We start from the raw sequence: 22830 nt of genomic DNA, 5'->3' as shown, positions 1-22830 counted from the left end.
TTTCTGATTGTCTTTTGTTTAATGGACTCTGCAGTATCTATACTCCTGGATTCTTCTGAGCAATTTTCAGCGAATGTCTGCTGATTACCACATTCCATGAGACGTAGTACGAGGGTAAGGGACCTTTGTTGGTTCGCAGATGAATCCAAATATAAATTTACATGGTACAAGTAGAACATTCATTCCACAATTTTAATTGACTACCAGTTTTTATTGCACTTCTTACACTCAGTGGAGTATTTTCTGGCTGACAAGTAAATTGCTCACTTCAGAAATAATCCATCAGTGTTGATATACTTCCTTTTGCTAAACCAGTAGAAATTACTTTTTTCCCTTATAGCCCTTTCTTTGTAAAGTGGCTCCGAGACGTGCTAATTGCACAGCGTACTCTGTCCTTATATTGTCATCAAACTTTCTTGGTAGCAACTTGCAGGAGACTCAAAACGAGGCAGCTTCAGCTCATTGCCTGAAGTGACAGCCCTCCGGCATCCTTCAGCTTGGCTGTACAGTAAAGCACCAGCACTTGATAGTAGTGATTAACTACTAGTAGTATTAACTACTAGTAGTATTAAAAGTGATTAACTTTTAAAACTAGGAGGAGCATTTTTCCTCTGGCTACTTCCAGTGCTATGCTGATAAAGCCTTTTTCTCCTTGTTGGTTCACTTCTGTTGTGGAGCTAGGTTGCAGAGAAGTGTCTTCAGGCAGCCGTTATGGGGGAAAAGTTTGTGGAAAAAGTTTCATCCTCTCCACTGCATAGTCCTTTTAATAATATGTATTTATGCTTCCCAGCCCTTTCTTAGAGCCAGCCTAGGCCAGTGACGAAGTTTAGCAAGCAATTCTGTGTCAGGTTTTGTGATCTTTCATTAAGGTTGGTCTGAAAGCAAAATACAGCTATGACTGCAATCTGATTCAGCTTAAGTCCCACAGAACCACACAGGAATTCCTTTCAAGATGACATGCATTATCCACAGTAAGACTGAAATATTTTACAGATTTTAAACAAGTGTCAGGAAGACAATTTATAGCCAACAATTTGAACATCCATGCAGTTTGTCACTTTATAATTTATTTCAAGGAAACAAAAACATTGTCAGCAGCCATTGTTGTTGACCATAAGCTGTCCAAGTTTATAACACTTTACAACGAGAGTGACCATGTTAATGTAGTAGAAAAAGTAGGTATCTTTCTTTGGTTTTTAGTACTCAAAGTTGAAAACTTTGACTTCTGCTTATAAAGGTTATAGACCACTGAAAATAGGCCAGTTAGAATTTGGAAGGGCCATCTTTTCAGCTTACAGTATATAGTGAATACAATATTAAGTTTACACATTGGTATGGTTACAGTCAAGGACAAAATGTTTAGACCGATTTATTTAATTACTGTGTCAAATTACTTTTTTTTTTTTTTTTTAGTAGTTTGGTGCCTTTAAGTTTACAGGATACTATTAATTCTGCCTGGAAGACAGTGTTGGCTGAAAAACAAACACGTTTTGGGTTTGGATCCCACTTATTAATGTTACTAGGTTTTTCAAGCATTAAGCCCATCCTCATACATCACATTTACTACTACCTTATCTTAGGATGCCTGAACAAGTGGCCGCACCTAGCTATTCTTGTCTGGGCTCAGAAGCTAAGCAGGTCAGGCCTGGTTTATACTTGGAAGGGGGCTTTCTGGGAATACCAGGGTTAAACGTCCTAGACATCACCACTGTACCACTTCTGTTGAGAAGAAAACTGCATGGATATGTTGGTTGACTCAAAGCTACCCTGCCTCACCTTAGGATGGGGGATTTCAGGATAAGCACTGCCCTTGCATGTTGTCCCAGTGAATTTATATCAGGGTCTAAACAAAGGGTGTGGTGCTGTGGTGCCTTGCCATTGGTTTTGCTGGAAGGAATATACTGTCGCATCCTCCTCTGGGGCCAGATTTGCCCATGTGAAATGATGAAACTGAGTTATCTGAGCATATCTGTTTGCCCTGCTCTTGTAGAAATTCCTGCTTCGTACATACGGTGCCTGTTTTATCAAAAATGCCTGGTATTAACGTTACAGACCTTTTCTTCTGTCAGGTTGCAGTTCTGCCATTTCTGAGAGAGAGGCTGGATTTTGCGTGAGTGCAGTTACAATCCACCAACAACTAGCCCAATAGATTTAGGTCTCTCGGTGACGTTTGATTTGCATCTCAGGCAGTAAATATTCTGGAGTATGCACTGCATTTTTCTGGCTGGCGCTTGATCACAATACATTTACTGGACCAGTACTGAAAGTTGGAAAAAAAATCACACGTAAGCATAGATGGAAAAGAATTATTTTGTTAGTTCTATAAATTGGTGTCTATTCCCTCTTAAACTTGCCATTGAATAAAACTATGGGAGTCTGTGTCATGCCACTCAGATGTTATTAAAAGTCTTAATCTAGTGTCTGAAGTGTTTCACAGTGTGTTCCCTCTCCATTCTGTTTGTTTCTTGGGTTGTTCTTGTTCTGTGGTTTTGGTGTCTCTAAGCTTCTTTTGAACCCTTATGTAAATTCTGATAAAGGCGCATTAAAACTTTTGAAGCCTTTGTAGTTCTGCCTCTTTACTTTGTGGATTTATTAATGAACTGCTTAACGTAAAATTCAGTTTTAGAAAAGCCAGTTTTTTTCCGCCTCTCTCTTCACTGTGGATGTAGTAGAAGAAAGAATTACATAGGTGAATGAATGATTTATTTTCCCTTCCACTGTCCCTCTTCCTCATGAACTGTGTGGGCTCAAATGTTGAGAGGGTGATGCAACTGTAGTTGTGTTAGGGATACCAGGATATAAAGAGTTAATGGATTCTTCTTTATTTTTCCAAATAATAGAAAGAGGACTCTGGTGGTACAAAAACTGAATGCCCTAAGGAAAGTTTTGTTTCCTACCACTGTTGTGAAGGAAGAACTGATGGTGCGGTTGGAAAGCAGGTTTCCTTTTATACAGTTTCTGTCATTTTGCTTTTCTTTAAGATTTGTGTGTTCTGCTAACAGACTAGCTGGTTTCTCAATTTTTAAGGAGGGATTTAAAGGAAGAACAGCCATGGATATGTGAGCCAATTAATAATGAATTAAACATTTGAAGAAATGGAGTGGGGAGGTATTTGAAAAAGATGTTCTTCCATATGTTTTTCTCTTCTAGAGTGATTTGAAACTGATTTGATGGTGGTGCTTTTAATTTGGTTAAAGCATTTACAGGACGGTTATTATTACAAGTAACATTTTAAGTTCCACAAGAATAGGCTGGGGAATGTAGTGTTTCTGAAATAGCTTACTCAGCTGTAAAAATTAATAATAGCCTTTCTTTGCTTTGATTTTCAAAATGCCATGAGGGCAAATTAACAACAATAAAACATAAAATGAGGAAGGAAACAATATGAAAATTTAAGCTATTTTATGTTTTAAAAATTTAGGACAATACAGATTTAATTTTATGCACTAATACTTTTAATGTGGTAGCTGCATACCACATTTGATTTTAGTTCATAGCGCAGGAAGAGAGAGCAAGGCTGTCTGGTGGGCAGGAATGAGATTTTATGTGGACTTTGCTTTAAGGGTTGTATGCACGTTAAAAATGATTTGTAAGACGTCTTTCAGGACTCACATGACCAAGATCATGTGAACATGATCGTGTGATATTAGTTAAAGCAGCCGTATTTTTGGGAAAGTGAACCTGAAAAAAATGTGTGGCTACTTTAAAAGCTATATTAATTGACAATTAAAGCAGTCATGTCTATTCTTCAGGCTCCTATGGAAATCTGGGAAAGATATATGATAGCTACGTAAATTAGTAGGAGGGATGTTGGACTTTTCCAAATCATATTTAGAACATGCACATGCTTAGAACCTCAGAAACGCCTTTTATCTGGCCTTAATAGCCAGTGCTGATTGGCCAACAAGTTTGCTATGGTCAACCTTTTATTCATTAATAAGAGGCCAGATTCTGTAGAAATTGTAGCTGCCAGGTCAAATGAGCAGAATTGAATATAGGACATATTACAATAATTGGATGTTCTACTTGCTTGTTTATTTCTATACTGCTTCCCCTTAAAAGAAAAACAAGAGGTTAAAACAAATGAAAATCTACAGTAAATATGCTAGAAAATACAACAAAATATATAAAGTCAATGAGGTAAGATTTAATATAGCTATAGAAAGTAAAAGCAGTGATAATTTTTTAAAAAAAATTTCAGCCACCAAAAGCTTGTTACAAGAGGGCCAGGAAGGATAAAAATGGTTTTGCCTGGCAGGCAAGATGGTGCTGAGCGTACTCATTGTGGAAGGCATTCCAAAATCAAGAGGAATTGCTGAAGCGGCCTGCCCTGGCTTTATATTGTTTAATATGATGTAGAGAATGGGTTAGTTTATCCAAATAATCCAACTTGAATCAATTCTTGGCTTTCTTGGCAAAAATATGGAAGAAAAGAACCATGACTGTATTTTGTGATTTTTTTCAGCTTCCCAGTCTAGTTTATTTGTATTATGCATCCTGTTAAATCATAGCAAGTGTCTGTTTATGTCACAGATTAACTCCAGCATTTTTTAAAATTTGGAGCAAGTCACATGGGTTTACAAATCCAGCTAGGGCTAATGAGCTGTTGCTGCTGCTCTCTCTCCATCTTCATCCCCTGATGAGCAACTTCTGTGATCGCTTGTGGGCAGCTCCTTAAACCAAACTGGTCTTTTCCTTGGCTTGCCCTGCAGCTGTGTAGGATAGTTATGGAATCCTGGGAAAGATACAGTTGCTTTCATGAGCTGCTGAGAGGTGCAATATGGACATTCCATTGTGCTCGGAGGCAAATATGGACATTCCACTGTACTCGGAATACAAAGCATTGCAGAGCTGTAATAGGTAGGCTTCAACATGAGCCCTGGCCAACAAACTCCCCTTGTGATCTCACATTTCTAGTTGTATATGCAGGCCATTTATTTCTGAAGTTTCTGATAACAGTGATGGCATTTTGAGCTTAAAGGTACACATCAAGGAGTCTGTCTCTTTGGCCATCTTAAAGAAGATGAAGCATTACTAACTGCTGTGTTTTGTGTTTTTCCTGGTAATTGTCACATATAATGGTTGCTAGATTAGCTTTACCTGCATATGCACAAAGAAGTATTTATCTTTGGGAGCTGATATGATTTTACATTAACGCAAAGATTAAAAATGGATAGCTGATAGCAAAGACTGGATACAATGTATGGATATAGTTGATTTATATATTTGCAGGATGAGATCATGCTAAGCTGTGTGGCAAAGAATTGGTACGTAAGCAAAAAGATATTACAAAATGTTGCATCTGATGAAAACAAGATTCATTTGAAGAATGTCTTGTAGAACTGTTCACTTTCTGGAGAACATGCAGGTGCAAAGTGGAAGGAAAGCCTATCTGTTCATGACAGAAAAAAAAATCTTGACTATTCACCTGATTCATAATTCAGTTATTTAATCATAACAAAGGGATGAACTTCAAGAAATCTCTGCTTAGGGTGTATGCATTAAGTATTATCCATATTAACTAATCTAACTTCTTTGTTAGGTTCCCATATGGAATAAGAGAGTTTTTTGTTCCCTGAATCAACATATGATGAATTTTGTTGGGGTAATTTGGTCATCCCCCAGGATACATTGATAACATTTGCTTGTTCCTATATTGCGCAGTTATGACTTAACGATGTTCAGGGAAATTAACACAAATTGCTACAACAAACACAATATCTTTGGTATATGCCTTCAGATTGGTTCCCAGATTTCTATGCTTTATTAATGAAACCATTATAACACTGCCTTTTGATCCAAACAGGGGCCAGTAAAGCAGCATACTAGAAAAGACCAAAAAGTACAATTAAAACTTCAGTCATTAAAAAGTGAAGCAGAAGATAACTTTTCTCCCTTCATCTGTGCATCACAACAGAGGAGCTATAGTTGTATCCTTTGGGAAGGAGCTCCAAAATCAGGGAGTGACCTCACAAAATACTACTTCCTTAATCTTTACCAACCATACCTCTTTGGTATTTATGGGAAGGTTCATGTGGGAGGATATGTTCTATGAGATATCTGGGCCATAAACTATTAATAGTTTTATAGGTCAAAACCAACATTTATGATGCATGTGGATTAGAAAGGTGGGACTGAACTTTTAATATAAACAAATATGTGGGGTTGTGTCTGGAAACAAACTAGAAGCCAGCACAGTTGACAAAACAGCTTAATGTAGTCTGAAGTGGATGTACCTGGGAGGAGTTTTACATTCCTATAAGAGACGCATGTAGAATTCTGATCAGGAGGTGACTAAGCTACCTAGTATTGTGTGCGGATCTGCCCTTTCCAGAAAGAGACACCTGTGTCAGCTGAAGCTTAGTTAAAGCACTTATGGTGTCAGCACTTGCCTAACGTGTCTCAGAGCAATGCCAAAATCAGAGGTACTATTAAATGATTAAACTCATCTACTGGAGGAATTACAATCTAATCCAGAGCAGACTGTATGCCAGATCCCAGATTATCTTGCTTATTGACCAACCATACCTCTTTCTTATCTAGACTGAATGTAGGCTAACAAATCTTAGCCAGGTGGCCATTCCATATTTGATGGACTTATTTTTTATATATAATTTTATTGAAGATTTTAAAAAAAGGGAGATAAAAACTAATACAAACTAATATAAAGTAAGAAAAAGAAAAAAAGAAAGAAATCAGAGAAAGCTAAAAGATCAAGAAAAGAAAAAAAAAGTAAAAGAAAAAGAGAAAAGAGAAAAAAATACAAAGTAGTAGCTTCCAATCTTCTTTGTACCACTTATGAATACAATTGTAAATTTACCTCTTACTCTATGGTTACAACATAACACTCTTCTTTCTATAATCTATCTAATGAGCAAAATCATAAATTATGTAAGTTCGTTTTTTTCTGTTTTGTGTAAAAAGTCCATAAGGGGTTTCCAGTCAGCAATAAACATAGATATTGTCTTTTCTTTAATCAAAGAAGTAAATTTGGCCATCTCAGCAAGTTCCATCATCTTCATCAACCATTCCTCCATTGTGGGTAATGCCAAATCTTTCCATCTTTGTGGATATAATAATCTCGCTGCAATTATCATATACAAAAACAAAATTCCATGACTTTTTTCCCAGCTGTTTGTCCATCAATCCCAAAATAAAAACCTCTGGTCTCAATTGTATATTAATGTTTACATCCTCTGAATCAGTGTGTGCATTTGAATCCAAAATTTTCTAGCTTTTTTACACATCCACCAAACATGATAAAATGTCCTTTCTTGTTGTTCACATTTCCAACATAAATTTGAAGTACCTTTATACATTCTAGATAATTTTTCTGGTGACATATAGCAATGGTACATCATTTTATAAAAATTCTCTAACATAGTGTAAATTTCAACCACATATTTTCCCATTGTTCCATCTGTATGTTATAACCAACATTTTTAATCTATTTTAGCATACTTCCTTTCACTTGTTCTTCTTCTGTTTCAAATTTCAATAAAAGTTTATACATTTTAGCAATTACAAGCTCATCATTTGAATACAATTTTATTTCAAACTCAGTCTTACAACGTGTCAACACCATAAATTCTTTTATCTACTTTAAATCTTTCTAATAACTATAAATAAGAAAACCATTGACAACTATATCCCTCTGCCATCAGTTTTTCTCTTGATTTTATTTTACATTCTCCTTGGCAAAATCTAGTACAGTGGTACCTCGGGATATGAACTTAATCCGTTCCGTGACTCTGGTTGCAACTCGAGTTGGTCTCAAGTTGAGGTAAAGTTTCCCATAGGGTTCAATGTAAATCCGGTTAATCCGTTCCGCCCTCCGAATTTGGTCGCAACCCGAGGCAAATTTCCCCATAGGGTTCAATGTAAATCCGGTTAATCCGTTCCGCCCTCCGCCCGAATTTGGTCGCAACCCGAGGCAATTTTCTCTTCAGAGCCTTACTCCCGCCAAGCCTGCTCTGCATTTTCTTTGGAGCCATGCTAACACGCACAGCAAAAACACCGCAAAACACACCACAAGCCTCACCAAACGTCTCCTTGCTACCGCGACCTCGCCCACAGGAAGCCACGACCGCGTGGCAGCAGGGAAAACAGCCGTGGATCCGGTTCGTAACTAGAGGCGAGTTCATAACCCGAGGTAAATTTTTCCTGCCGAAGCTGGTCGTAACCCGAAACGTCCGTTAGTAGAGGCGTTCGTATCCCGAGGTACCACTGTATCTCATGATAGTTAGCCATTTGTGTTTTGCGTATTATTTCTTGTCTGTAAAATGCTTCTTGTGCTGAGAGCCACAAATGTGTTTTTGGGCACAACCATATTTGATGGACTTATGATTAAGATGTTGTTTACCTTTTCTCTTTCACTTTATAGTTCTTTGTGCTGCCAAAGGAATTAGTGTTGCCACTGGTTTAAATTCTTCTGTGTCTTTGACCTGGTTCTCCATGTTGTGATAAACCCTTAGGAGTAGAATATAGGCTACAGGTTTGAGATCACATTAAAAAAAAAACCATACAAGGTCTAGGATTTTAAGAAAAAGGTTTTCCACTGACATACCAACTATCTTTAGTGGACAGAATTTGCTAATGAGTGTGGGAAAGCATTCAGACATGTGAGTTTCCATTGTGGCTGGAAGTCTTCTATATCTGTGAGTAGGTTTAATCTCAGTTACAAAAGTTAATTGCTTGAAGCCTGGATAGGTTTTCTACTTCCTAAAGGTGTCTGTTATGAGCCACGATGGCATCATATACATCATGACATTACTGTGCAAATGGTGTGAATGACATAAATTGCATCATGATGCAACAGGCATCCATGTTCACTCTCTTATTTTTTCTGGGCTAATAAAAGCAATCCCTAAAATTACATATTCATCTGGGATAGCTGATGCTTTTAAAAAAAAGACAATTAGTTTCACATGTCCATTATGCCAAATGTTTTTGTGCAGAATACATACGTTAATGCTTGGTTTCACAGATGTCAATAAAACTAGATTCCTTAGGGGTTTTTGGAAGATTAAGCATTGATACCATCAAGTGAGATCAGGAAGACTAAGAAGATATATAGCATATTTTGATCTCAGATCTTCCTTGGGTTTTCTAGCGGATAATGTTTTGGTTTGAGATTATCTCTTTCTGGGTACTTTAGGATTATGAAAAGGATAAAATCATAATGTAGTGAGATCGTAAAAGTGAAGCCATCACCCTGAGTACTGTATGAATTTTTAAATTTTGAATAATTATTTTGGAAGTTATGGAAAAGACAGCAGGAAGTTTGTGATTATCTGATATGCTAGAAGTATTATTTTTTTGCATATACTGTAGTTTTCCTCCTCCAGATGAATTTTTCAAGTCAGTATCACTGTGTTGATAAAGGGATCCTATTAATCTGAAAATAGATCTGTTTCCCTCAGGCACAGAATAAATTTCACTACTTATTCACGGTGGCTGAGATGATATTGTGATTTCATGTTTTGTAAAGAACTAGAATGGTACATTGTTGAAGGGGTGACAGGAACAGATTTTCTGTCTGTATACTGTTCGTTTTTTTAGAACCAGGTAGTGAAGTATTTGTAGTCATATGATGTTTGACAGCCTTTTGCATAAGCCAGCCCCTCTTCCCCTGCCCCCTTTAAATTTGCTTCTCTTGGTAAAGAAAATGTAAAGGAAATTCTCGTCTTGGATAAATGATTTTTTCTTGAGCAGCATTTTGTTTTGCTTAATCTGAGAGGGTTGGAAAAAGCATTTTAATAATCTGATGTTGGGACCAGCTAGACCTTAATTATGTCATGGCTTAAACCTACTGTGTATATATAATATAAAAAATAACACTGTGCAGCACTTCAGTTTCCAAGGCAAAAAAGTGCATTGTGGCACAAGGGGGTACAAGTGACACAATGTTGGCAACTCTTTAAAGCAGCTGTGTCTTTTTTGACAAATGTATGGATGTCCTCCATGGCTGCAGCTCAGGAAAAAACAAAATTGGGTTGAGGGAGTTGCAAACAGATGCCTTACCTGTTCTGAAGCATTTTTTTTTTTTTTTGCATTTGAATGCAAACCATGCACAGCCCCAATAATAAGGTGAGATAGTTTTATTTAAGGTACAGGGTGAAAAACATTCAGCAGGGTAGGCAACCTGTACTGTACAATAATGCCTACCAATCCTTGATATTTGCTATGCTGACTGAGGTAGCAGATTGTCTGCCCCTCCTACAGAGAATTGATTTCCAGGATTATAATGAAAATTATAGTGATATTTTTCTTTGAGCTTTCTTAGACTCTGATAATTTTCCTTTGAACTGAAGACTTTTGGTAAAAACTTCGAACAAAACCAACCTGAGTCTTGTACATCTTTTTAGCTTCCTATCTGCCGAAAACTGAAAATGTTCACAATGTTATTTAGCTTGCAAAATCTTGATTTTCCCTTTTCATTTCAGCTAATAGTTAATAGGCTGGATCATCTCTCTGTGAAAATCTGGAATAAAAAGAAAACACCACACATTGCTGGATTTGTTCTGGGCCTTTTAATTAATCCTTTTATTATAAGAGAATGTATAATGTATGAAATTACAAAGATTTTGGAATGGAAGGGAGAGGTTTTACTAGTTCTTTGTAGTCCTTTGGGATCAATTATGATCCCAAAGGCATAGGACAGTTATGATTGAATTTTGCCTTGCAAAGCAAGACAAGTTTTATTGTAGGAAATCTATATTTTAATTGCAATTTATCCAGAAATTTTAATTGCATTTTGCCTGTTTGCCAGTTCTGTGAGCTTTAAAATGTAATAGATATTTAAAGTTTGGCCTCTATCAGTGTGGTTCCTCTAGTCCTGGATTTGTTTGTAGCAGCTTTACATCATACCATCTGGAATTGTGTAAAAATTAAAGATCTACTAGATTCAGGTGCAGTTTGCAAAATGCAGGTTCTGTGTAAATCTGTGTTAATTTCCAGTAGGGATCATTTGCGAGTAATCTTTCGTGGATTGAGTCAGCATGTTGTTAGTAACCAACAGCCTACCACCTTTGCTTCACAATACTCTGGCGCATTTCATTTTTTCATAAGACCATGACAAAGCTGAGCAGTTCTGGACCTCCGCAACTGAACTCTGCAGCCTCTTTGTTCTCTTTCTTCTCAACTGAAACGGTGGCTGTACCTTCCACCTTTGTAGAAGCAGTTTTGGTTGGCCATTGTTAAAGATACCACAAGACAACCGAACAACAACTCTCTGTTTAATGTTAATTTTGAAATAGCTTGGGGATTTTTTAAAGAAAAGGACTGCTGATTGGCCCCACATCTCTACAGTCTACTAATAGCTTTTAGACACTGGTTGACTCTATCTGGGATAAGAAACAAACTCTTTTCACCACTGGTGGGGAGCATGTAGTGTCCATCTGTTGTTGGTTAAGGGTCTTAGGCCATGGTGTCTGGCACCAGCAGTGACATGACATCGCCCCTGTCATTTCTCAGTCTGGTGCTGCTAGGTGGGTGCCTCTTCACCATCTCCATCATCTCAGTTCAGGAGCCAAGGGAGGTTGTATTGAAACTGATTTAATTTTTAGAGGAAAGAGACCAGGAAACAATATGAACTTTATGAATTATATGAAAGTAACAAATTACGGTTATGGTAGAAGTATTGCTTCTTTGTTCTTGCCATACATGGGATAAACATGAAATATACCTACACATTTCAAAGACTGGGCAAATTAGAGGCAACTTAAATAAGATTTGCTTTTGACTATGTGTCTAGAGTTTGCTTTTTCATGGCAGTAACGCCTTTGTTCTTAGAAACGGAAGCTTTTATGAGATTAGCAAGGAACAAAACCTCGATGAACGTCAACTTTTGTATGTCATAGTTGTTTCATTTAATAAAATGTCAGCGAACTAGCTGGCCTGCTTATTTATTGCCTCTTTTTCTTCCTTGCTTAATCAGATTTACTCGCTGTATACAAAGTGCTCTGGCTGTAAAAACTATGCAACTTCTTGAAAGGTGGGGAACACCTCCTTGCTCTGTTCTAGCAGGATTTTGCACATTACATTTCCTTCAGTATATGTGTGAATGTGACAAGCACATATTCATCAGTGAATGCTATATATGCAAATCTACTTTGGGAGGACTCTTGAAGGACTACAACTTGCTGTTGAATATGTACAGAGTGGGAAAATTGGCTTTGTTCTGTGTCCCATACAGGACGTTGTTTGGAAATATTCCCACATCATTTTTGTTTTGCACTATTTAAATGCTGTTCCTAACTGTTGTGATTTGGTACTTCTGCTCTATTTTTTTCCCTTCTTGGTTTATGTGAAAGCAATTCACATACCTTGGCGCAACTGCCAAGGAAGTCTATAGCTTTGCCAAGGGACTTTCTTAATGACTTGATGTTGTTCCGTTGCTGTTATTACCACCTGCTTTAATGAAGTATTTTTGGCAGATAATTTGTTTGGACCTTCCATGTTGATTTTAATCTATAGAGTACCTTTTTGTCTGAACATGGGCCCCCAAACAAATCTTAGCTTTTTTTTTTTTTTGCTTGTTACCACAGCACTTAATAGGTTATTTGCTAGAATTATCATTGATAATTCATTCCGAAATGAATGTCTGTTTCTAATTGCCAGTTCTGTTTACTGAAAACACTTGACCAGTCTAGTATTTACCTCAGTGGATGAATGTAGGTTTGTTTTCCAGATTAATGAATCTTCAGGGCTAGCCTGCCGTATTTCAAATGGTTTGGATTTCTTTGTTGAGAAAACATAACGTCATTCTGCAACTATAAAAGTATGAAAAATCAAACAGCTAAATTCTGTTTAGACTGATCATTTTCACCTTATTCAGTGGGTGACGGTAGGATGGCAATGTTCGGCTGCTGGATTCTTGTTTGTCCTGAATATCCTTTCTGTAAAACTGAGTAGCATGATTCAACCCTAGTGGGCAGAATACCTTTCTTTTCACTCTCAAAAGAACTTACAAGAGAGCACTCAAGAGAACGTAGGTACAACTCTAACGAGCAATTTCATCCTAGTATTTATTACCTGAAGTTATAAACACAGGCTCTTTGTGCTATTGTTCAAACATCGGACTATAAAGTGCCAGTAAATGATATGGGAATGTAAACTTTAAGGCTATAAATTAGTGTTTCTCAACCTTGACAACTTTAAGATATGTGGACATCAACTCCCAGAATTCCCCAGCCAGCTGGCTGGGGAATTCTGGGAGTTGACGTCCACATATCTTAAAGTTGCTAAGGTTGAGAAACACTGCTATAGATGCTTCAGAAATAACTTGGAAGAGGTGCTTCCAACCTTGTGTGGCTGTGGCACCTTCCTGCTATTCATCAAGAGTTCCATTAACATTAACGAATGGATTTCTCAGAGCAGGACCATTTTTTCTCTTTAAAGCTCTCGTGGAAGGTTGAAGAAGGTTGGTTAAGAGAAGAGAGGTGTTCTGTTCATGGGCGCTCCAAAGTACTTTTTTGGCATCGTTTTTGAAGTGTACATAGCCCCAGCAAAAAAAAAAAATCGGAATAAAGAAAACAAACCAAATACTTATATAAAATCTGCCAAAGACTATTTTGGGTTTTCTTAGTGATTAGAACAGCTGCGTCGCGGGGGGAGGGTGTCAAAAAGACAAGATCGCAAACAGTGTTGTGATGCAAGCTTGGCTACTTTTGTCTGTGTACAAAAAGGGTGGGGGTTGTATCACACAATGCTGCATTTGCCTTCTTGCCTTTTTGACACCCCCACCCCTGCTCCATGGATGCCTCTGGGAAAGAGCTACTGATGAAAGGGAAGACTCATTGCTTTCTCACCTTTGTTAACAGAAACAACTATTTTTCCATCCTTTTCATTTTTAGCCTGTTTAAACTAGAGTACAGGTTAGGATGGAGGTTGTTAAGCTCTCTTTCATCCGTGAGGCTGTGTAGAGGTAGTTGAGCAAAGTTGAGTATTCCAAAAATGGGGTGGAGCCACTTTCCCCCAGTGGATTAGAACCATGCAGGTGAATAGTTAACTAAAGGGGCTTAACTTGAATTGAATTGACAAGATTAAATTGTTGAGATAAGTATTGAATGTATTGAAACTAAATTCTATGCTTCAGTATGCCAGGAAGAAATATACTGTCTCTACTTTAGTGCAAGATCTTCTAAGCAGCACTTGTCCTCTAGGACATCAGAGAAGCTCAAGATGGAGCAAACAAGAATCATGCCTTCAGTAACCACAATAGTAGTGCGAGTGCCCACCAATCATGGGCAGTATGAAGATAATAAAATATGTGGTGGAAACCTTATTAAACAGCACCTGGGAGAATCAAGTAGAATCTCCTTTGAAGCAAGCTTGACTCCTGGTGACATTTTGCATGTTCGTGTAATTTTCATGGTAACAATAGGAAAGTGGTTTACTAATCCCTTCTTCTGAGATTTTTTCAACTTTCCCAGCTAGCCTACAACCTACATTTCCTAGTGGTGATCGAGTCTTCCTGTGTGGGATTTACATAATACTGGTGATCTGCTCTGATTGGATGGTCATATCTTTCATATTTTACGTTAACTTGCAGGTGGGGAGGGAAGATCAAGATTGGGGAAGGATCCTTTTTTCATCTTCTTAGATGGAATGAAAAAAGTTACTTGCAGCAGCCAGTTGTTGGTATTAAAATTCAGTTGTTCTTGTATGTATGCAGGATCAGGTTTAGAATTTTTTCAGGACTTCCTTGCTTGGTTCATAGAATGGAGAATTGTGAAGTTAGAGATCCCAAGGATCATCTAGTCCATCCTTTTGCAATATGCAAAGAAAAACTAATTAAACTCATCTTTGAGAGGTGGCTGTCTCTTCTTAGAAACCTCCAGAGATGGAGAACCCCAAACCCCCATTACTAGATTCTTCCATTGCTCTATACATTTTACTGTCAGTAAGTTTTTCCTTTTATTTAGACAAAATCCAGGTAGCTGCAACTTATGTCCAATATTTCTGGTCTAGTTTCAGTGACAGTGGAAAATAGTTCCTGACTATCTACTTTAGGGTACTCTTTTGTCTACTTAAACATTGATATCATGTCTCCCCTCAGTCTTTCTCCAGACTTGAACATCCCAACTTCCTTCAGCCTGTTTTCATAAAGCCTGCCCTCAAGCCCTTGTGTCATTTGTTTCCTCTGGTGCCCAGAATCATATGCCATATTCTAGGTACAATCTCATCAGTACACACTAGAACAAAGAACAAAATAAGTACTTCACATGTCTTAGATTCATTGCTTTTTCTAATGCAGTCTAGAAATGCATTAACCCTTCTACCAGGTATCTTCCACTGCTGGCATATGTTCAGCTCATTCTCAGTGATCACGCCCAAGTCCTTCGATGTAGTGTTTCCAAGCCACAAATGTCTCATTGTGTAACTGTGCCCTACGTTTTTCCTCCCTAAATGTATGTTCCTTCCTGCTGAAGATATCTTGTTCTCTCAGACCGGTTTTCCAACCCATACAAATTAGATTGCAATCTCATTCTGTCATCCTGGGTGTTATGTTAACTAGACACCCCCCCCCCCCAATTTTCTATCATCAGCATACTTGACAAGCATCTTGACCCCAGGAAATATTCCAGTGGGACCTCATAAGCTAGTACTCTCCAACTTGATATAGAGCTCTTAATCCTGATTATCTGATTGAGGTTAGCCTTTATGGACTTATTCTACAGTAGGTGTACAAATAAGAATATTGTGTGTAATCTCAAAATATTTCCTGAAATCAAGATTAATTATAGCCACAGGATACTTTCGTCCGCTAAATTACTTACCTTATTAAAGGAGGATACACAGTTGGTCTCACATGATCTGTTTTTGACAAAGCCATGCTTGATCTTAGAAACCATAGCATTGTCCTTAAGATGCTTACAAACAGCCTGCTGTAGTATTTGCAGTTACATCTTTTCAGTTCACCAGTCAATAATTACTGGGATCCTCTTTTTTCCTTTCTTGTAAGGAACCATATTATTGACTCAACAGGTCCCCACAACTTTTCAGCCAGTTTCTTCAGTATTTTAGGATATATTTAATCACAGCCTGAGGACTTGGGCATTCAAATTAGCTAGAATATCCTTTACCACTTCCTTTTTGCTCATCACCTTCCTACTTTGTGTTTGTTCCCAGTTTACTATTCCAATCAACATTTCCTTTGGATGTAAACTCAGAGGCAATATAGGAGATGAGCTCCTCTGTTGTCCCTTGGTCTTCTCTCTATTTGTCTTCTGTTTGCCTCCTTTGTCTTGCAAGCTTGTTGACTTATTTCAAGAAAACTTTTTCACAGAATTTTGCCTCTCTTGTTAGCTTTAGCTCATTTTCCACCTTTGATCTTGGTCCTACATTTCTGACCTGAAGCTTTCTAGTGCCTTCGTAATTGGCCCTTCCTTCCATTTCCCCAAAGTTTATTTCTTTAGTCTCAGCACCTTTGTGAACACATTGTCTTCATTAAATGTCTCCTAGCTGTCTTCCTCTTTACTATTGTTTGAAATTATACTATCCTTAATTTCAAGAAGTCCAAGCCAGCTATAATACTATTGTCTTTAAAGTTTTCTTCCAATGGCATCATCACCTTTGTTAATTAAAATTGGTGTTTCTAAATCCTACAGTTTGTGTTTGTCTTTTTTTAATCTTTTTATTGTTGTTGTTAAAATCAAGAACAATGGATTGTGTGGTTACTTGTACCCAGTGTTTCCACTCCTTAGATGTATAGTTAAGCATCAGATCAGAGGTAGCTGATCCCTTAGTGCCTACCTGAACCTTTTGATAGAGAAAATTATCACCCACTCAAGTGAAGAATGTATTTGACATCTTGTGTTTTAGCAGACATAGCCTTCTAACAGATGTCTGGGTAGTTGAAATCTCCTATCACAACCACTTCATGGTTTTTTGTGAAGCTTCAGTAATTTACTTTATCTACCTCTTCTGACTGTTTGGCTGTCTGTAGCAGACTCCTACCAAGATGTCCCTTCTTGTAGTTTGCCTGTTTATCTTAACCCAGATGCTTTCCATACTTGAGGTACCATGAGTTCAGTGGACCTTTGTACCCGTAAGTTCATTCCAGATTTACAATACTACAGTACCTGTGATGGAATGGAATTATGAAGGCCAGGCTCAGGGAGATAAACATTTTCTTAGTTCGCCGGAGGAGCGTGGGAGCTACAAGAGGATGAGACTGGCACCTCCCTGAGGAATTCACACTGTTGTGGCTGGCTGACATGGGAACTGGGGTTTCAGTCTGGAAAGATTCTTGCTAGAGGTTGTAGCTAATAAACATAGCTGAACTGAATTTGCATTGTCTCTTGGAGTTCCTTGGGCTAGGCCTGACAGTACCTCCTCTCTTGTTGCCTGTTCCTCTGAAAAGGGGTATGCATCAAGCCCAGGGTTCAGTTGGTGGGATTCATCCGTCATGTTTTTGTAATCCCTATTACATTTAATCCTTGCCACTGTGCCTCATGACATTCAGCTCATCTTGCTTGTTATCCATACTTTGTACATTGGTGTAGACATTTAATGGGTTAAAGTCCCTCTGTTCTTTATACCTTTCTGTATTTCCTTTGTTAAACTAGTAATTTCTGAAATATTTCACTTTGCTGCTGTAGTCAATCCATTACTTGCCAATTTGATACTCGCCAGTGGTTTTATGACATTCACCCCCTTGTTTAAAGTCCTCCTGACCTGCTTAGCCAGCCATTGTGCAAAGATGTATTTCCCCTCCTTAGTGAAATGAATTCCATCTCTGCAAAGCAAACCATCTTCCCCGAAGTTGCTTTCATTGTTGAAAAACCCAAACCTCTGTTGGTTGTTCCAGCATTGCAACCAGGGGTTCACTTGATGTTTTTTCCTCTTGCTGGCTTTGCCTTCAGCAGGAAGTATTGATGAGAACATCATCTAGCTCCCAAGATCTTCATCCTCCTTCCCGAAGCCATGAAGTCTTCATATGCTGGAAGTCATGCCTTGCGGTACCATTTGTGCCCATGTGGATGTGTAGGAACAGGCTGGGAACCAATGAGCCTTGTGTCACATCTTGAATTTGGGCACCTGCAAGACAGCACACGTGTCAAGATGACAAATGGGAGCTTTTGTGTCTCTCAAGAAGGAGTCATCTACAAACACAACCTTCCTTTTCTTCTTAGTGATGGATCACTTCCACTTGGATGAGGTGACACTTAGCTGTGGGTGTCTTGTACCTCACTTATGTTTGTAGAAGTTTCCTGGGAGGCTAAAAGTTGGAATTGATAGCCAAGTTCTAGAGAAATGGTCTGGGTTGTCATTTTGGTTCTGATGGTGATGTGTTGCCAACTGCTTTCACTCTCATCTTTTGGTGAAATTGTAAACTTTACGTTTCTCTCCTGCTCATGTTGAGTAACGGCATCCATACAACAATTCAAGAAGTCTTCATTTTAACAAATGATATGTTAGGCATGAGACTCTGGCCTCCAGTTCACCAGTCTTTGCTTTCAGAACTTTCCCAAGCTGACATTTTATGCACACAATGTCTGCTTTTCTACTGGGAGAACAGCAAACATGGCACATCTGTTGCAGGTGATTGACAGAACTTCATCGCTGGTGATAATGTCTCCCATGCACACTGGAGGAAGTGGGGGGGATAACCCAAGTACATTTACCAAGTTTCAGTACATGGTCATGGCCTGAGCTGGCCGTACAAAGTCCAACTCCTCTGCTACTCACAGTAACTTCTGCTTTCTTCCCAAAATACAATAGGAACATGCATCAACTTACAAGCTGCTGAAGTCTAATTCCTTTGCTCTTTGCAGAGACTTCTTTCCAGACTGTACCAGAATATGCAAATGAACCCAGAGCATAATATCCAAGGCTGCTGCCTCAGGCTGGACTTCTAGTTCCAACTCCTCTGCTGCTTACAGTGTTTTCTGCTCTCTTCCCAGAATGCACCAGCATTATGCAAATGATCACCCCTGCATTCTGTTTTGGGTGTTACCGTCATCAAATATATGTAATTCCACTGACGCATTTAGTGCATCTCTGTGGAGCTGAAGTTTGAACTACAGGGCTGTTATCATATAGCAAAATAAAACTCAAGTAGAAAAACCATTTCTACCAAACCATTTCAAATTAAGAAAGGAAAGTTGTGCTGAGCTTTTTTTTTTTTTTTTTTTTTTTACATCAAACTGATTATTCAAATACCTTAATACATGGTGACATATGCCCCCTCATATGATTGATTCATCTGTTTTGGCTCTTTTTTTTTTAGGTTTTAAAAAGGAATGAGGCTGTTGACTTTTGGAGGTAACAGTTCACAAAGACTACAATTTTAAGTCCTCTCCTTGGACCTCCCAAAGTGTGAGTGAAACTGAGGGAGCTTTGCTTCTCTCTGATTCAAATTAATTCCTTATTTTAACATATTTTACAGACAAACATTAGGCACACTGGAAATTATCGTTTTTGTAAAATGTATAATTTTGGTGCATTAAAAATGTGCAATACATTGCTGGCTGGTCTTAGCGTACGCAGTACAGTTATATAAAAGACATTATCAAATCATAGGTTTCTTGATACTGTTCTGTTATCTTTTATCCTGTATTTTCTTCCCTGCTCTGGGGATCAGTCGATGCCTGGATAAAGTCAAAAAGAAATAGAATCTTGTTGATTCTCTTGAACTTTTGTGATCTTGCAAGATGTGTGAATTGTTTTGACTCATTCTTCCTTTTATTTTTTCCCAAAGGAGTATAATCGTACAACTCAATATGTGCCATTCTTGTTCATTCATAGTTTCATTTTCCATATGAACTATTCTTCCTGGCATATAATCTGCATTCTTTACCTCTCTACAACCGTAATATGCTTAGCTATGTCAAGCAGTGGGCAACATACCTTTTGGATAGATCAGATTTATTTGTGGCCAATCATGTATGCTGCCTAGGGCCTCTGGAGCAGGGCAGCTTATAAATCAAATCAATAAATGGTTTGCAGGGGTTTCTTTTGCCATCAGGACTGCTCTTTGAAGCAGTCAAATGGGGTATTCTGAGATAATAATACTGAGAAATAGTGATATATAATTTTATTAGGAATTTTGATTATAATAGTAAAATCTAACACCAACTAAACTTAAAAAAAGAAAAGAGAATAGAAGGAATGAGTAAAAAGTGCAAGAAAAAAGAAAAGAAAGAAAAAAGTAAGAATATAATAAAGAAAAAAGGAAAGAAATACATAAAAAAGTGACTTCCAACCTTCATCGCAACAAATACAAACAAATTTAGTGACTCTTCACCACATATCCCATCTGTTATCTATAAACAAATCCATAAAACATCATCTTTTCTATCCTGGTGTTAGCAGAAAGTCCATAAAGAGTTGCCAGAAGTAACAATATACCTTGTTTTAACCTTGATGAAATAAACTAACTTTATATTCCTTCCTTTTACTTCTAACAGTCTTAATCTTTAGTTCATTCAAATATTGTCAAAGGATTTGATTTCTCTTCATTTCTTCTTTGTCCCATCACACAGAATTCTTCAAGCCTTTAACAAGCCTCTTTTGTAAATCCAATAGGGAAAAAAATTATCCAGGTCACTCTCTTGAGCTGTCATTTGTATTTCCCTTTTAAAATTTAAAATCTCAGCCAGTTTCTTTTGTAAGTCCAGTGAAACATGTTTTTCTAAGTCATTCTCTTGGCCTGTCAGTTGTAAATTCACTTTCAATATCATCTCTATCTTGTTAGATAAAATTTTTCTACAGTGTCATTTCTTCAATAGCATCTTTTGGACATAGTCTATCCAAAGAAGCAGACCTCATTACTGACATTGTTAATATTGTGGCTACTATTTTCTGATTCCATTCTTCAAAAGTCTCCTTCAATATTTTCATTGTTATAATGTTTTGCAACATTTTACAGGCTTGTAAATCTTTCCTCTACCTAAAAACTTTAGTCCCTTCTAGTATCCAGTTTTTGAAATTATGAAATTGCTTATCTTTGTTTTGTCTTGTAAAAACCAAAACAAAATCTATTTTCCACAAGAAGCTGTTTGTTCTTTATAATCAATTCCAAAATCTTATTGTAAAAGTTTCAATATTCCAATTTTATCTGGACCCTTAGTCTGTTTATAACTTCTAAGATCAAAATCGTATTTAGCTTTTTGCTGTTTATTTCAGATTCTTTAAATTCTTAATCTTATGATTAAAAATTTCTTTCATTCAGGACTGAAGGCAGGCTCACCCGGCATTTTCAAATGTGTCATTCTGAAAGTCTCTAATAGTTTAGAAATAGTTAATGAGCAATTTCCAAAAGTGATTAGAAAGTGAGGTTTGCGCACTTAGTCTCTGCTGTGGTTGTGAGCAAGGTGGTTAATCCTGTCGTCTTCTGGTGCTCAACTCGCAGAAAACTGCTGTCCTGAGGTCTCCTTGCAAGGAGCAGCCATCTGGAGCACATGTGAGTGATCTCCTATCCTCTCCTTATCCAGAGAGGTTCCAAGGAACCAGTTCACTCACTGGTTCCTTGGTCTTTGCAGTGGTCATCGGCTCCACTTTTGCAGAGCTGTCTTTAATTCACCATACCTACCCTAGAAGTCACTGAGAATTAGTCAAAAACTAAGAATTTCTGTGGTGTTTTGGCCATATGTTGATTCATTTTTGTGTACTTGATTATGTCATTATATTCCTCTGGAAAATGTTGAAATTGATCCCTAAGAGATAAAACAAGTTTACTGTTCTGTTTGGAGATAGACCTCCAATTTTGGATCAAGAGCAGAATGATTTCTGGGTTTTTGTTTTTGTTTTAATTGTTGATCCTTGTAACCACAGGATACAAGGTGGATTGAGGATTTCCTTTACATTGATAACTAGGTAGAGGTGTGGTTAATTTCCTGCAATTTTAAGCAATTACCTAATATCTAGGATGGATCACATATATGAATGGGTGGAAATTCTGTTAATAAGGTGGTCAAATCACTTTTTTTCAGTTCATTTATTATACAGAAAACGTTTTTCTAGTATTAAGCTCTCCTTGAAAAATACAGATAAAAGGCATGAGTTTGATGTTGAGATTTTAAATCATAGAACAATAAGACAGTTTGTAATGTATTCATAGTACATTAACTAATGCAATATTACCTAAAATGATATTACTTTTGCAGCTTCTTAGATTAAAATGCTGTTCTGCTAAATGTATAGTTTTGTTTAATGTTTAGTTAGTCATAATGAAGTTATGGCTATTTTACTGCTCGCACTTATTCATGCAATGTCATGAAGGTTAGTATCTTTGCTTCTAAGAATGTCTGTATTTCTTGTATACTCTTTGCAGGAATGAGACAATAGATATTTGGTGCTACTTGTTTTCACTTTCAAGAACCTGCTAAAGTTTTTGAAGAATATTTGTTTTCAGTAGAATTTATAAGGCTGGTTAGCCGTGTTCATTTCACCATAAGAAAAGCAGAATTGATCATATCTAAGTGTTTTTCTTTTATGGAAAACCAAATCTGTAAATAAGGAAATGAATAGTTGCTTTGATCCCATCAACTGCTTTTTCCAATTATTTATTTATTTATTAAATGTATATGCCATGCAGCTTCCAGTGATTCTGGGCTAGGAATTTCAGACTTCTGCTATGATTTGTCTGCTTAGGGCACTGCATTTCCTTTTTAATGTGATCCAGCCTGAAAATATTGTTAAAGGATATTATATAAATTATTAATACATAAATAGATCACTTTATATATGTGTGATGTCTGTGCCCAGGAATTGCTAGGACTTCTTGCTTGCACAAAAATGTAGAGAGTGGACTTGCACTTTAGTTAATATTACTGGAAGGAAATGAGCCTGTCTAACAAAATAACATTCTACTCTTGAAAA

The 22830-nt window shown here is 37.4% G+C and overlaps 1 protein-coding gene across 6 annotated transcripts in view; it reads left to right on the top strand.

The window, feature by feature from the left end:
- ATXN7L1 (ataxin 7 like 1) overlaps positions 1–22830 on the top strand; it is an 88569-nt gene that overhangs the window by 10414 nt on the left and 55325 nt on the right. For 2 of the 6 annotated variants that reach the window (XM_088134982.1, XM_088134981.1), the window contains one exon: positions 19238–19326. The exons of the other annotated variants lie outside the window; for them this stretch is intronic. The gene's annotated coding sequence lies outside the window, so the exon portion shown is untranslated. The remainder of the gene's footprint in view (positions 1–19237; positions 19327–22830) is intronic. 6 annotated transcript variants of the gene reach the window in all.

Source organism: Python bivittatus, unplaced genomic scaffold (assembly GCF_059951505.1).
Source record: "Python bivittatus isolate LINGU-HERP-01145 unplaced genomic scaffold, Pbiv_v1 ctg000120_np1212, whole genome shotgun sequence".
In the NCBI taxonomy this organism is placed as follows: domain Eukaryota; kingdom Metazoa; phylum Chordata; class Lepidosauria; order Squamata; family Pythonidae; genus Python; species Python bivittatus.
Note: the sequence above shows the minus strand (reverse complement) of the source record. Positions and strands in the feature narration are given on the sequence as shown.